Here is a 13,323-nt window from a genome sequence, read left to right as displayed (position 1 = left end):
ACTTTTGGTTTCCTCTAGAATCTATTGCTTCTGCTGAGCCAAAAAAGAAAATCTTTCCCATTTTTTGTAGATGAGGCGGCACCGGGATTTGAACTGGGGTAAAAGGATTTGCAGTCCCCCGCCTGACCACTCGGCCATGCCGCCAAACAAACGGATATAAAATAGAGGGAACACTCTCTTCTTTATTATTTCTTGAATCTCATTGTCTTTCTCCCTTTCCTAAACCCCCCAAAACCTTTTTTTTTTAACCTAGTTTATTCCCTTTGATGGATTGTATGGTATCTCAGCTCTCAAAATAAACAACACCTAAAAACTTCCCCCTTTTTTATCTTTCAAAAGCAAATGTAAATGTGCATTTTCAGTTACAGAATGAAAAATGCAGGGAAAATTGGAACCATTAACTATTGACTTGAATCCATGAAGAGTTCTTGGACCTCAAATTTCGTTTCCTTAACAACGGCAGCAAAATAAAGTTGATACACAACTTATACTTATCAGTATCAATTCTTTTCAATAATCAATCTTTTTCAATTAAATTTACATTATAACAACAATTATATATATATATGTAAACCCCGGAACAAAGATTGTTACAAAGATATCCTAATTAGGTATCTTAGCCATATATGTCTACAGGGAATTATCATGCTTCCATATTTTTGAATCTAAAATAGAAATTATGATATAGCACTTCCTGTGTTGCCCCAAGTATAGCTGGTATAGGAAATATCCGGATGGATAGGCTGCTATAATTATAGGTAAAAGTGCCTCGGAAAAAAAAGAAGAAACTCTATACTATTCCTGATTTTTCTGTTTTTATCTCATTCATAAAGAACGGATCAAACCTTGAATCATTTCTTTTTTGGGTACCCAACCGGATTGTAATATCATAATAATAGGTAGAAATTGGATTACTTTTGATATTTTATACAAGACTCTAAAAAAGTATAATCGGCATAATTATGATTCCAGGAATGTTTTATCCTGTTGTACATTCGATTTTGAATAGAAAATTATCCTTATTGCTCTGCTCAATGGTATGAAGTTGGGTAAAACTTCATGTGATTCAGTAAACAGAATATACATTCCATCATTGCTAGATCGATCCATACGTTTCGATGAAGAATGAGCCAATAATGGGATTTTGCTATAAATGGGAAGCTTAAGATGCTCCGGGATGGAAATGAGGGAATGTCTACAATACCTGGGTTTAGTCAGATACAATTTGAGGGGTTTTGTAGGTTCATTGATCAGGGATTGATGGAAGAACTTTATAAATTTCCAAAAATAGAAGATATAGATCAAGAAATTGAATTTCAATTATTTGTGGAAACGTATCAATTGGTAGAACCCTTGATAAAAGAAAGAGATGTTGTGTATGAATCACTGACATATTTTTTTGAATTATATGTACCTGCGGGATTAATTTGGAAAACCGGAAATGACCTGGCCCAATAGGGAAATCCCAATTCATTGGACCTTTCGATACAATCAAATAGATTGCCACAAGGCGCCATATTCTAGGAGCCCAAACTATGTGATTGAATAAATCCTCCTCTATCTGTTTCGGGTCGAGGGCTCCTTCTTCAAACTCCGACTCTTTTTTTTCGTATAGAAATCTCTGATCAACAAAAGAACAAGATCCATTTTGCATCATATCTAAGGGATTTCTTGATTCGGACCGAAGAAGCAATGTCACTCGATCATTATCAAATTGACTGCAATCTTTTTCTGTCCGTGAGGATCCCACCAGAGTGCCTTCTACTTCTAATAGGCCATGAACTAGATCAGAATCATTCTCAACGAATCCATAAGAAGTGATCCAATTTTTTTCATCGGGTCCGGGTAGAGACCAAAGATCTTGAGCGACCGATCCGGCAGAACAACTCAAAAGATAAAGAAGTATCGTTAATTTCTTCATGCTCGTTCCAAGCTCGAAGTACCATTTGTACAAAAAAGAATCCCCTTCCTTACATGATTTCTTCTTCATATAGATAGATATAGGATCTATGGGGCAATTACTTAGAAATATATTTTGTGCCACATCCCTTCCTATCTGATAGAAAAGGATCCCATGATCCTGAACCGATCTTACCTGGGATCACAAATCCCAAGTTTGTCTAGGAAGAGCGTACCTAATTGTATTAGTGTCTAGAATGGATTTCTTCTGTGTAATACTAATGAATAGGGCCTCATTGGTAAGTGCTACAAGATCTCGTGCATTGGAGCCCATGGTTATGGCCCAGAATCCATTAGTATCGAACATTTTATTTTCCAAGTGAAATCTCCTAGTATATGAAAGAGTGAAAAAGTGCTTTCGTTGTTGTGGAATAAGAAGTGTCCGTATCTTAATGCATGTATTTAATTTATTCGTAGCTATTAGAGCGGGATCCACTTTTTGGGGAATATGAGTCGAAGCAATAACAAGGATATTTCTAGTGGAGCATGTTTCACAATCCCTGGAGAGATATTCACTAATAGACCGAGGGATAAGTAATTCGACTCATTCACATACAGATCATGAATGTTTGGTTATGCAAGGAGACATTGTTTTGCTAATTCGAATTGAAGGGTGATATCAAATCGGTCTTTTTTCGACATCATATACATAGTTAGCGCATTCGTCATAGTTAGCAGCTGTGTATCAAGGTCATCATCGATATCGTCACTAGCAACAATCTCGATATTGTCACTACCGTCAATATCATCAATAATAATATTTAGGCTTGTCATCCAGGAACTTGTTCAGAAATACCGTAATGAAAGGAACATAAGAGTTTGTCGCTAGGTATTTGACCAAATAGGATCGTCCAGTTCCTATAGAACCTATCACTAAAATACCCCTAGAAGGGGATAGGTCTAAGCGGAGAGAAAAGGGTTTTCCGTGAGATGGGAAATGAAAACTATTAGCCCGACACGAGGTTTGTGAATAAGTGATTGTCTGATAATGAGCAAGGAATATCCGTCTTTCTGCTAAACAGGATCTATTGAACTCATAATTCATTAGATTTTTTTTATGAATGTTAACTAAGTATCGTAAGTAAATTGATCCCTGTTGTTCAACCATTTGATAACCAGAGTCATTCTTTGATAAATGATCACTATGAGTCAGACTCAATAGAATTTGATCAATCCTTTTTTTTGTCGTTAAGGTGGAGAACTGAACCAAGAATTCTATTTCTTCATCATCAATCGAATCACTGTTCGCGACCCAGGATTCTATTTTATCATCAATCCAATCAACGTTCACGTTTTTCTTTTTCTTATCAATGAATAGATCTCTTTACTTGTACGACTTAGATATCTCGTATTTCTCAAGAAAGTGATTCGATTGATGGGATTTGGTATGATACTTATGATATCGATGAGTTTGATATTCAAATATTTCTTCTTAGAACGTATTGATTTGACCCCATAAGTGGGACCACCACCCAATAGCATGTTGCCACCAGAAGCAGAACCCCGTATTTCTTCTAGAAAATCTCCTAATTGTTCCAGAGCAACTAGAAAGAGATTCTTTAACCAGAAAGAGTTCAGTTCAGATGTAGGATACCTATCCAGAAGTTTTCGCAACTCAATCATGTATGATGGAATCATCAAAGATTTGATCTTTTCGAACTCTGTCTGTAACTCACTAGAGGCCCGGAAAACAAAGAGAAGATATGTACGAACGAGATATCCAGCAACAAGAAGAAGCAAAAGGATTGAATATAGGAACTCCCGAGCATTTGGTGATCTCAGATGTATCCAGACCAATGGAACGGGTGACTCATTATTTCGATGAATCATTTCTTCAGACAGAAGAAGATTATGTAAACACTTACTCGAAATCTCACCTATCGGATTCCAATGTGGAAGAATCGCCCACAATTTTTCTGAGGAATTGGTTGGCCTTGATATATCTGATCCATGCATATCATGAAAAACGGATACAAATTTTTGACTGCTACTTAGTACCGGCAATAGGTCTGAAAAAGTATCTAAAAGGGTGAAATTTAGATATTTGCACCCTGCCGAAGTAAGGAACCATGGCATATATGTTTGTAACAGATTCCATTTAGATAGATTTGAAAAAGCACTATCTCGTTGAAGGGTTCTATACGTCTGCCGTTTCTCAACACATTTCTTTAGACAAAGACTCCGTTTTTTCCTCTTTTCGGATGGTAAATATTTATCAGAACATGGAGTCTGAATCAAACTCATGTTTGAATTGAAATTGAGATACTGATGCAAGTTATTCCCTTCTGAATCAGAAAGATTCATATCTGAAAGAGGTTGACAATAAGTTCTTTCAAAATTGACTATTTTTCCCTCTGTTAGAGGTGTTCCAGAAATGTCTGGGATCGAGTAAATAGCTCTACGAACGAATGGATCGAATCGAATTGGAAATGGAAAGATTTGTACAAGTTATACGTTTCATCACCACTTTGTGGAAAATCGTTAGGTATGAGTATGTTAGACACCTGTGACTCGATTGATGAAATAGTATCTCTCTCCAAAAAAACATGTTTTTTTGGACCGACGCACAAAGAAAAAATGTTGTTGCGAATGAACAAGATATTGAGGAATTGTCCATACGTAAGATCATAATTATTGATACGGGCCTTTTCCACATAAAAAGGGAATATTTTGTTGCAATCGAACCAGAAGTGATGTGGATTATTCAAGAATCGAAGTCGATTTGCTTTATAAAAAGAAGAGATCAATGAACTTATGAAATGGTTTCACGGGATTCAGCCAATTGTCTTGATCGTGAGATATCATTGAGAAATAGGAATCGGTGTTATCAAAGTCTTTCCTGCAATTATTTCTAGTATGAAATGAGTCAATCATCCATTTTGGTATCTTATTGAATAAAAACGGTGATATTGTTCCTCCATTGATCAAGAATTTCGATTTTCGAGAAGTATCACGATTTTCCAATAAGAAGGGTTTCAATTTATTCAAATGAACGATTTGAACACCTATTGATTCTAAAAACTGATTGCAGAGTTGATCATTCGTCCCTTTCAATTCATAGATGTGGATCTCGGACCTATGAATGGGGATATTCCCGATAGTCACAAAGAGAAAAGGAAGTGACTTAGACAAAAAGAGAAGTGACTTGGACAAAAAGAGAAGTGACTTGGACAAATCTTGTTTTTCGATAACCTCGGACCAATCAATTGAATATTGATTAATACGTAATCGACCGAACACTACTTGAAAATGGCTCCTCTGCTCAGAAACGAAATGTTCCAAATGTTCCTGGAAATTCTTGCTCCCGTTGGGCCATTTGTATCTATATGCATTAGGATCCCGATTCATGGATCTCTCGGTTCGAGAAATAAGAGGATTGAACCATTTCTTCTGACTCTTTTTCAAATTCGATAAATGTTGGTTGATCGTATATTTCATTATAGTTCTATGATTCAGCGTATCATTTCCTATTTGATCCCTTTGAATTCCATAAAAGAATCGATTCGATATATTTCTTATGTACCCATAGGTGATATATTGGATTTTAATCAGATTTCGGATCAATCTATATTGATTGACTGCCTCCATTATGTTGTTGCTAGCAAATACCACTCTTTTTGGTTTTGGATCTTCCAAGTCATTCTCGCAGGAGATCCAGACCGATTTTTTTCTGATCCTTCGATAAAAAGATTCATTCTCTTCATCAAAAATAGGAGGTAGAACCAAGAAAGATTTCTTTGTCGATTCATCCCTTGAGTTGAATACCTTATTCAATAATTTTTTTTATCCAACCCATAGGAATCAATAGAAAAGGAAAATCCCTTATGATACACTAGATCTGGCTCGGTTATTGATAGAGTGAATAGATCTGCCATTTCTTGAAATCTCTCTTCTGATTCAAAATCGCGGTGTAACGTGTACCCCCCCTGTTTCGGTCATGGAATAGATGAAATAAATAAAAAAATGGATTTTGGTTCAAGAATGAAATTTTATTGGAACTTTCCGTATCCGGTTCATCCTTCGGAACCATATCACATCCCGGATCTGATGAAATAGGATGAATTGAGACGGTATTTTGTAAATACATAATTATCTTGAATATATCAACCATTTCTTTATTTTCCGATTGTCTGGAAGGGACAAAAGAAACATCTTGTTCTTTCTTCAACAGTTTATAATCTCTAGTGGACCTCTCAGTAGGATTCGAACCCAGATGAAGTTCTGACCATCTGTCAGAGAAAAAGGAATGAATTGATTTTGTAGAATTCCCAAGAATTGCTTCGATTTCTTCCGGAAGCAGATAATTATTCATCTGCTTCTCACGCTCCGTGAATAGCCGGGACATTGAGGAATATCCAGAAAGGCATTTCTGGAATCAATCTGATTTTCTCTCTGTTCGTTCCGTTTGAAGAAAGGAAGGATCCCAAAGAATCGATCTTTCTTTTTGTTGTTGAATCTCTCTTTGATTGATCAATGTGTGATATTTCGAATCCTCATTACTAATCGAATCGAAAGGATCTCTGGATTGATCAGAAGATCCTTTCAATTGGCTAGAATTCATTACTTGAACGAAAATAGATCTTGTGGAATCATATTGAATATTTGACGATACATTCCGTACCTTGCTAAAAAACCGATCCTTGCTTACCAACCACACATTGCCACATATGAAATTGAGCACAATTTTGCAAAGAAATACCCCACTTGTTTCTCGGGAAGAGATAGGAAACATGTTCAATCTCATTTGATTGAATAGTTGACTCAGCTCCTTGTTGTTTGAAGAAACCATCCACTTCAATTGGTCTTTTTTCACGAAAAGCAGACATGAGATAACAAATCTAATGTTTCACTAAGATTTCGAATAGCTGTCCCGAATTCAAGTTGATTATGTTTCGCTTCTTTCTCAGAGAAAGACGATGAAACAATTCCCAATCATGGTCCTTGCGGATCGAATAATCCGTATAGGATACAAAAAGAAACTCCAGATATTTGATATATTTCTCTTTAAATGAGATCTCAATTCAAGCTACGGTTTCCTTAAATATCTTACAACTAGAATTCCACCTTTTTCCGATCCGGTTCCTCCACCACCGCGAACCCCAGTTAGAGTCAGGCATTATACACTTTTTCGTTATTGGGAGAACCCAAGTACTCTCTTTCGGATCCATGAAACAACTCTCAAAGATCTTTTTCCCTTTTGGAAGATAGAGGAGCGAAACAATCAACCTATTAATATTGGAAGACCAAAAAGATTCTTCCGATGTATCATTTCTGGGTCCAATGGAATTCATAGGTATAGGAAGAAGCCCCATCAAATAGAGATTTTTTCTTTCGACCATATTTCGATTGTTAATACGATATATAAGGACCGCTACTACAAGCAGTACTACACCTTTGATCGTGAAATATCGATTGCTTGTTGAACCCTGTAAATCGCGTGAAAGGAGGATACTCCAAATTCGGGGGCCAGAGAGTTTCATAAAACGTTCTTGGTGGAAAAAAATGTGAGTGAAAGATCCCACTGAATCGAATTTGGTCCATGAATCTAAGAAATAGTGAGAATTCTTGATCTCTCTCAATATCTCTCTCAATTCGAAGATCCAGGATTTGAATTGATGTCGTTTCATTGATTCCTGGTTCATTGATTCCTCCTAAAGATTTCATTTCAATTGGAATTTGGTTATTCACGATGTACGATGATCCCTGTTAAGCATCCATGGCTGAATGGTTAAAGCGCCCAACTCATAATTGGCAAATTCGTAGGTTCAATTCCTGCTGGATGCACGCCAATGGGAACGTTCAATAAGTCTATTGGAATTGACTCTGTATCAATGGAATCTCATCATCCATACATAACGAATTGGTACGGTATATTCATACCATAACATATGAACAGTAATAACTAGAATTCTTATCAATACTGGAACTCATAGGGAAGAAAATGGATTTATGGATGGAATCAAATATGCAGTATTTACAGACAAAAGTATTCGGTTATTGGGGAACAATCAATATACTTCTAATGTCGAATCAGGATCAACTAGGACAAAAATAAAGCATTGGGTCGAACTCTTCTTTGGTGTCAAGGTAATAGCTATGAATAGTCATCGACTCCCGGGAAAGGGTAGAAGAACGGGACCTATGGGACATACAATGCATTACAAACGTATGATCATTACGCTTCAACCGGGTTATTCTATTCCACCTCTTAGAAAGAAAAGAACTTAAAAAAAGATACTTAATAACACGGCGATACATTTATACAAAACTTCTACTCCGAGCACACGCAATGGGGCCGTAGACAGTCAAGTGAAATCCAATTCACGAAATAATTTGATCTCTGGATAACAGCGTCATTGTGGTAAAGGTCGTAATGCTAGAGGCATCATTACCGCAAGGCATAGAGGGGGAGGTCATAAGCGTCTATACCGTAAAATAGATTTTCAACGAAATTAAAAAAGACATATCTGGTAGAATCGTAACCATAGAATACGACCCCAACCGAAATTCATACATTTGTCTCATACACTATGGGGATGGTAAGAAGAGATATATTTTACATCCCAGAGGGGCTATAATTGGAGATACCATTGTTTCTGGTACAGAAGTTCCTATCTCAATGGAAATGCCCTACCTTTGAGTGCGGTTTGAACCATTGATTTACGTAATTGGAAGTAACCAATTAGGTTTACGACGAAACCTAGAAATCAATCACTGATCCAATTTGAGTACCTCTACGGGATAGAACTCAACATAAAATTGAAGAGTAACGGCAGCAAGTGATTGAGTTAAGTAGTTCCTCATATAAAATTATTGACTCTAGAGATATGGTAATATGGAGAAGACAGGATTGTTTGAAGCACCGACAGAACCGGAAGCGCCCCTTGTTTCAAAGAGAGGAGGACGGGTTATTCACATTTCATTTGATGGTCAGAGGCGAATTGAAAGCTAAGCAGTGGTAGTTCTACCCCCGGGGAAAATAGAGATGTCTCCTACGTTACCCGTAATATGTGGAAGTGTCGACGTAATTTCATAGAGTCATTCGGTCTGATGCTACATGAAGAACATAATCCAGATGATGGAACGGGGAGACCTAGGATGTAGAAGATCATAACATGAGTGATTCGGCAGATTTGGATTCCTATATATCCACTCATGTAGTACTTCATCATACGATTCATATAAGACCCATCTGTCTACATATCATTATATACATCCAGAAAGCCGTATGCTTTGGAAGAAGCTTGTACAGTTTGGGAAGGGGTTTTGATTGATCAAAAAGAAGAATCTACATCAACCGATATGCCCTTAGGCACGGCCATACATAACATAGAAATCACACTTGGAAAGGGTGGACAATTAGCTAGAGCAGCAGGTGCTGTAGAGAAACTGATTGCAAAAGAGGGTAAATCGGCCACATTAAAATTATCGTCTGGGGAGGTCCGTTTGGTATCCAAAAACTGCTCAGCAACAGTCGGGCAAGTGGGTAATGTTGGGGTGAACCAGAAAAGTTTGGGTAAATGGATATTTGATTTAGCCATTGGAAAAATTTCTGCTAAACTATTATTTTATGTTGTTTCCAATAAATAACCCCTCGCATGCGAAATTATAGAAGATCTCCTTTAAGATCAAACAATTCCATCGAATTGAGTATGATTGTATGTGTGATAGCATCTACTATACCAGGAATATCAATGAACCCAATTTTTGCAATTGCTCAGGATACCCTTTTTTAGATTCTATGGTCTATTTCTTAGTCAAGATCCCTATTACTAACTGGAATCAAAGAATTAATAGACCTCTTCCTCCCAAAATGGGAATGGGCTGGGGTTATGAACTTATAATCTGATGATGGAGTTGATTCCATGATTATAAGTTCATTCCGTATGGGACCAGACCGGAATAGGGTCATGTACATTCTCATTATGAGAAGGGGGAATTCGAGCGTATGTAAATAGATACTATGTTTACATATGGATCCCTGTGTCGTTACATTCCATTTAGGATTAGGATTAGGCGTAATCGGACCTGCTTTTTACATATTTCTCGTTATTTGGGTACCATATGGACTTCTTTGGGCTTATATTGAATCGAGAAGTAGGTTTGATTGTACATCTTTTTGATATATCTAAGGTATCCTCCGGATAATTCAAATCGAAGCAATTGGATGTCCAAATCGGGCCTATATGACATGACCGATCGATAGAAATACTCCAACACTCCACCCTTGTCATATATTCCCATACATCACACTAGATAGATATCATATTCATGGAATACGGTTCACTTTCAAGATGCCTTGATGGTGAAATGGTAGACACGCGAGACTCAAAATCTCGTGCTGAAGAGCGTGGAGGTTCGAATCCTCTTCAAGGCATAATATTGAGAATGCTCATTCAATGAGCAATTCAATAAGAGATCTCGGATCGAATCGATATTGATAGACCGAGTATCTGTTGATACGAAGTAGTCCGGAGATCCCTACGATCCGAGTCCGAGCTGTTGGAATTGGAATAAGTTCGGCAGTGGATCACTAAATTTTGGAGATCTTCTCTATCTAATGAATGGGGAGTCCACTTTGAAATCGTCCGCCCTGCACCACCCCCCGAGTATATGCTTCAACAGGAATCAAACATGGGTAAATTGATACAATAGAAACCTCTGAGAAAACGCCCGCCCGTAACCCAGCAGATAAAGTACATTACATAGTCCGTTTTAGGGATTGGCGACTTACCCATTCAGTTATTTTGGCACTGGACGTTCCCAAAATGGGTACTATCAGGTCGGGTGAATTCGATAATAAACGTCTGTTGGCATTACAGCCTTCCTTCCCCTTTCAGGGCAAGAAAATCCAGTACCTCTTGGTCGTGTGAATATCTAAATAGGACGAACCGGCCCCGTGGATATCTTTGCTTCGGAACAAAACAATTAGAATTAGGCTCGGTCAACTGGAATGTGTATTAGCCATATAAAAGATCTTTCAATTGAGAAGATCCATCTACTTGAGATGAAGAGAAAGGTCTATCTATTTTAGTTAGTTATTCAGTTAAACCAATGAAATGATTCATTATTGGAGCAGATAGCAAGAACCATTTCGTCGGACATGCGTATTTTTTATTTTCCAATGGATTTACATGTTTAATTAATGGAAATTTTTTGATGTAGTGAGTAATAGGCTCTGGTTGTTCGCCGTTCAACAATTCTTGTTTAGGCAGTTCATACCATTCATACATAGTGTTTTGATCTAAGATTTCAATTCTTCTATCTTTCAGCAGTAGCATATTGTTCCATGTAGCTAAGGTCAAAAATATGGAAGAAACAAGTCTTTCCACGACTCTACCACCCGGTCAATTCTGTTCCACTTAATCCCTCTTTCATGGCCACATATCTTTCCGGCTAAGGAATGGGAAATCTTTCTCCTCTTACATGAATCAAATGTTTCATTTCATTCGGAAAAATCCACTTCTTTCTCAATCTTTGTCATTTGATCCAATAACGTTCCATTAGATAGGAACAGATTTGATAAATACTGATAACTCTCGGATGGAGTATTAGAACGTAAAGATCCATTAGAGAATAAACTATTGGTTCTAAGCCATCTCTGGCGATGGATCAATAATTTGAAGTGCTTTTCTTGCGTATTCTTGATGAACCAGCGTTTATATATAGAAGTAGGAGGCTTTGTTTGGGAAGTAAGAAGCCCCTTTGACATCTCTTGATCTGCAAAGAATTCTCGACGTGAAAACACAGAGACAAAGGACTGATCTTTGAATAGGAAAAAGAATGGATCTGCAGGGTCCCAAATGTATTGGCTTATTCGAAAAAAACCTTGTTCTTTGGAGGATCTATCTTGTGTCTGGTACTGCATGGTTCCACTCTGCAAGAACTCTGAATCATTCTCTTGAAGCTCATCCTCTTTATGATAAATGATACGCTTGCCCCGAAATAACCTAGCCCAATAGGGAAATCCCAATTCATTGGACCTTTCGATACAATCAAATAGATTGCCACAAGGGCGCCATATTCTAGGAGCCCAAACTATGTGATTGAATAAATCCTCCTCTATCTGTTGCGGGTCGAGGGCTCCTTCTTCAAACTTCGACTCGTTTTTTTCATATAGAAATCTCTGATCAACAAAAGAGCAAGATCCATTTTGCATCATATCTAAGGGATTTCTTGGTTCGGACCGAAGAAGCAATGTCACTCAATCATTATCAAACTGACTGCAATCTTTCTTTGTCCGTGAGGGACCTATCCTATTTCTTAGAAAACATATAATAAAAGGTAATGTAAAAAATAAATCTGCTGTATACGAAATAGTCCCTTGCTATTGAGAAAAATGATCTAAATCTGCTGTCTGAGTGGACTGTTTTACCCACTCCAGCTCCTCCGAATAGTCCTATTTCCCCCCACGTCGATAAGGAGATAAAATATCAACTACTTTGATTCATGTTTCAAAAATAGATAATTTTGTATCTAATTGTATAAAGGCAGGCGCAGATATATGAATAGGAGATGTTGTGCGAGTATCTACAGGGACCTAAATTATCAATAGGCTCTCCAAAAACGTTGAAAAGTCGTCCGAGAGTATCCCCACCAACCGGAACACTTAGTGCAGCTCCCGTGTCAATAACCTCCATTCCTCTCTTCAGACTATCTGTAGCACTCATAGCTACAACTCTCACTCGATTATTTCCTAATAATTGATGTACCTCACAAGTGACATTAATTAGCTCGCCGTCAGTATTTCGGCCCTTAACTACCAAAGCGTTGTAAATATTAGGCATCTTACCCGAAGGGGTAGGCTTTGTTTTCATAATAATGATAAAGTGAAACATGTAGAAATTCTTTGCATTTTGTAAACTGAAGAAAAAATGTCCGACAACAAGCAGGTTGATCGGTTAATTCAATACAATAATAAATAGGAGTTAGTACTTGATTTCGTTGGTACCATTCAAGCGACTCCAATTCGATTGTTTACTCGTTCAATGAGTGAATTTTCAAGTTTCACAACCTAACAAATGAGGTAGATGGATAAAAACCATGAGGGAGCGTTTCAGTTCTCTAGCATTATAGACAATCCTACCCATATTTTCTATGGAATTCGAACCTGAACTCTATTTATGATTCATTTTTTTTCACATTGGCTATTATTTCTTATTTCAGCATATATTTTTCCGCCTCGTCTCTACCTTTTTAGGGACGAATTCCGGATAGTTTTACATCTAGGATTTACATATACAACATATAGCACTGCCAAGAGTGAATTTCCTTTTTTTGATAAATTTAGATTAAAAAAAGTACGGGATTCGAAACTTGAAAAACAGGGATTGGGTTGCGCTATACATATGAAAGAGTATACAA

At 37.3% G+C, this 13,323-nt stretch overlaps 2 non-coding genes across 2 annotated transcripts; both read left to right on the top strand.

Annotated features, from left to right (window-relative positions):
• The first annotated feature begins 7,669 nt into the window (after positions 1–7,669).
• On the top strand, positions 7,670–7,743 carry TRNAM-CAU. Its single transcript has one exon. It is a non-coding gene; the product is annotated as a tRNA-Met (tRNA).
• A 2,512-nt stretch (positions 7,744–10,255) lies between these two features.
• TRNAL-CAA lies at positions 10,256–10,336 on the top strand. Its single transcript has one exon. It is a non-coding gene; the product is annotated as a tRNA-Leu (tRNA).
• The last annotated feature ends 2,987 nt before the right edge of the window (positions 10,337–13,323 follow it).

This window comes from Papaver somniferum, chromosome 10 (genome assembly GCF_003573695.1).
Source record: "Papaver somniferum cultivar HN1 chromosome 10, ASM357369v1, whole genome shotgun sequence".
In the NCBI taxonomy this organism is placed as follows: Eukaryota; Viridiplantae; Streptophyta; class Magnoliopsida; order Ranunculales; family Papaveraceae; genus Papaver; species Papaver somniferum.
The sequence above is the reverse complement of the archived record's forward strand: the minus strand, read 5'-3'. Positions and strand labels throughout refer to the sequence as shown.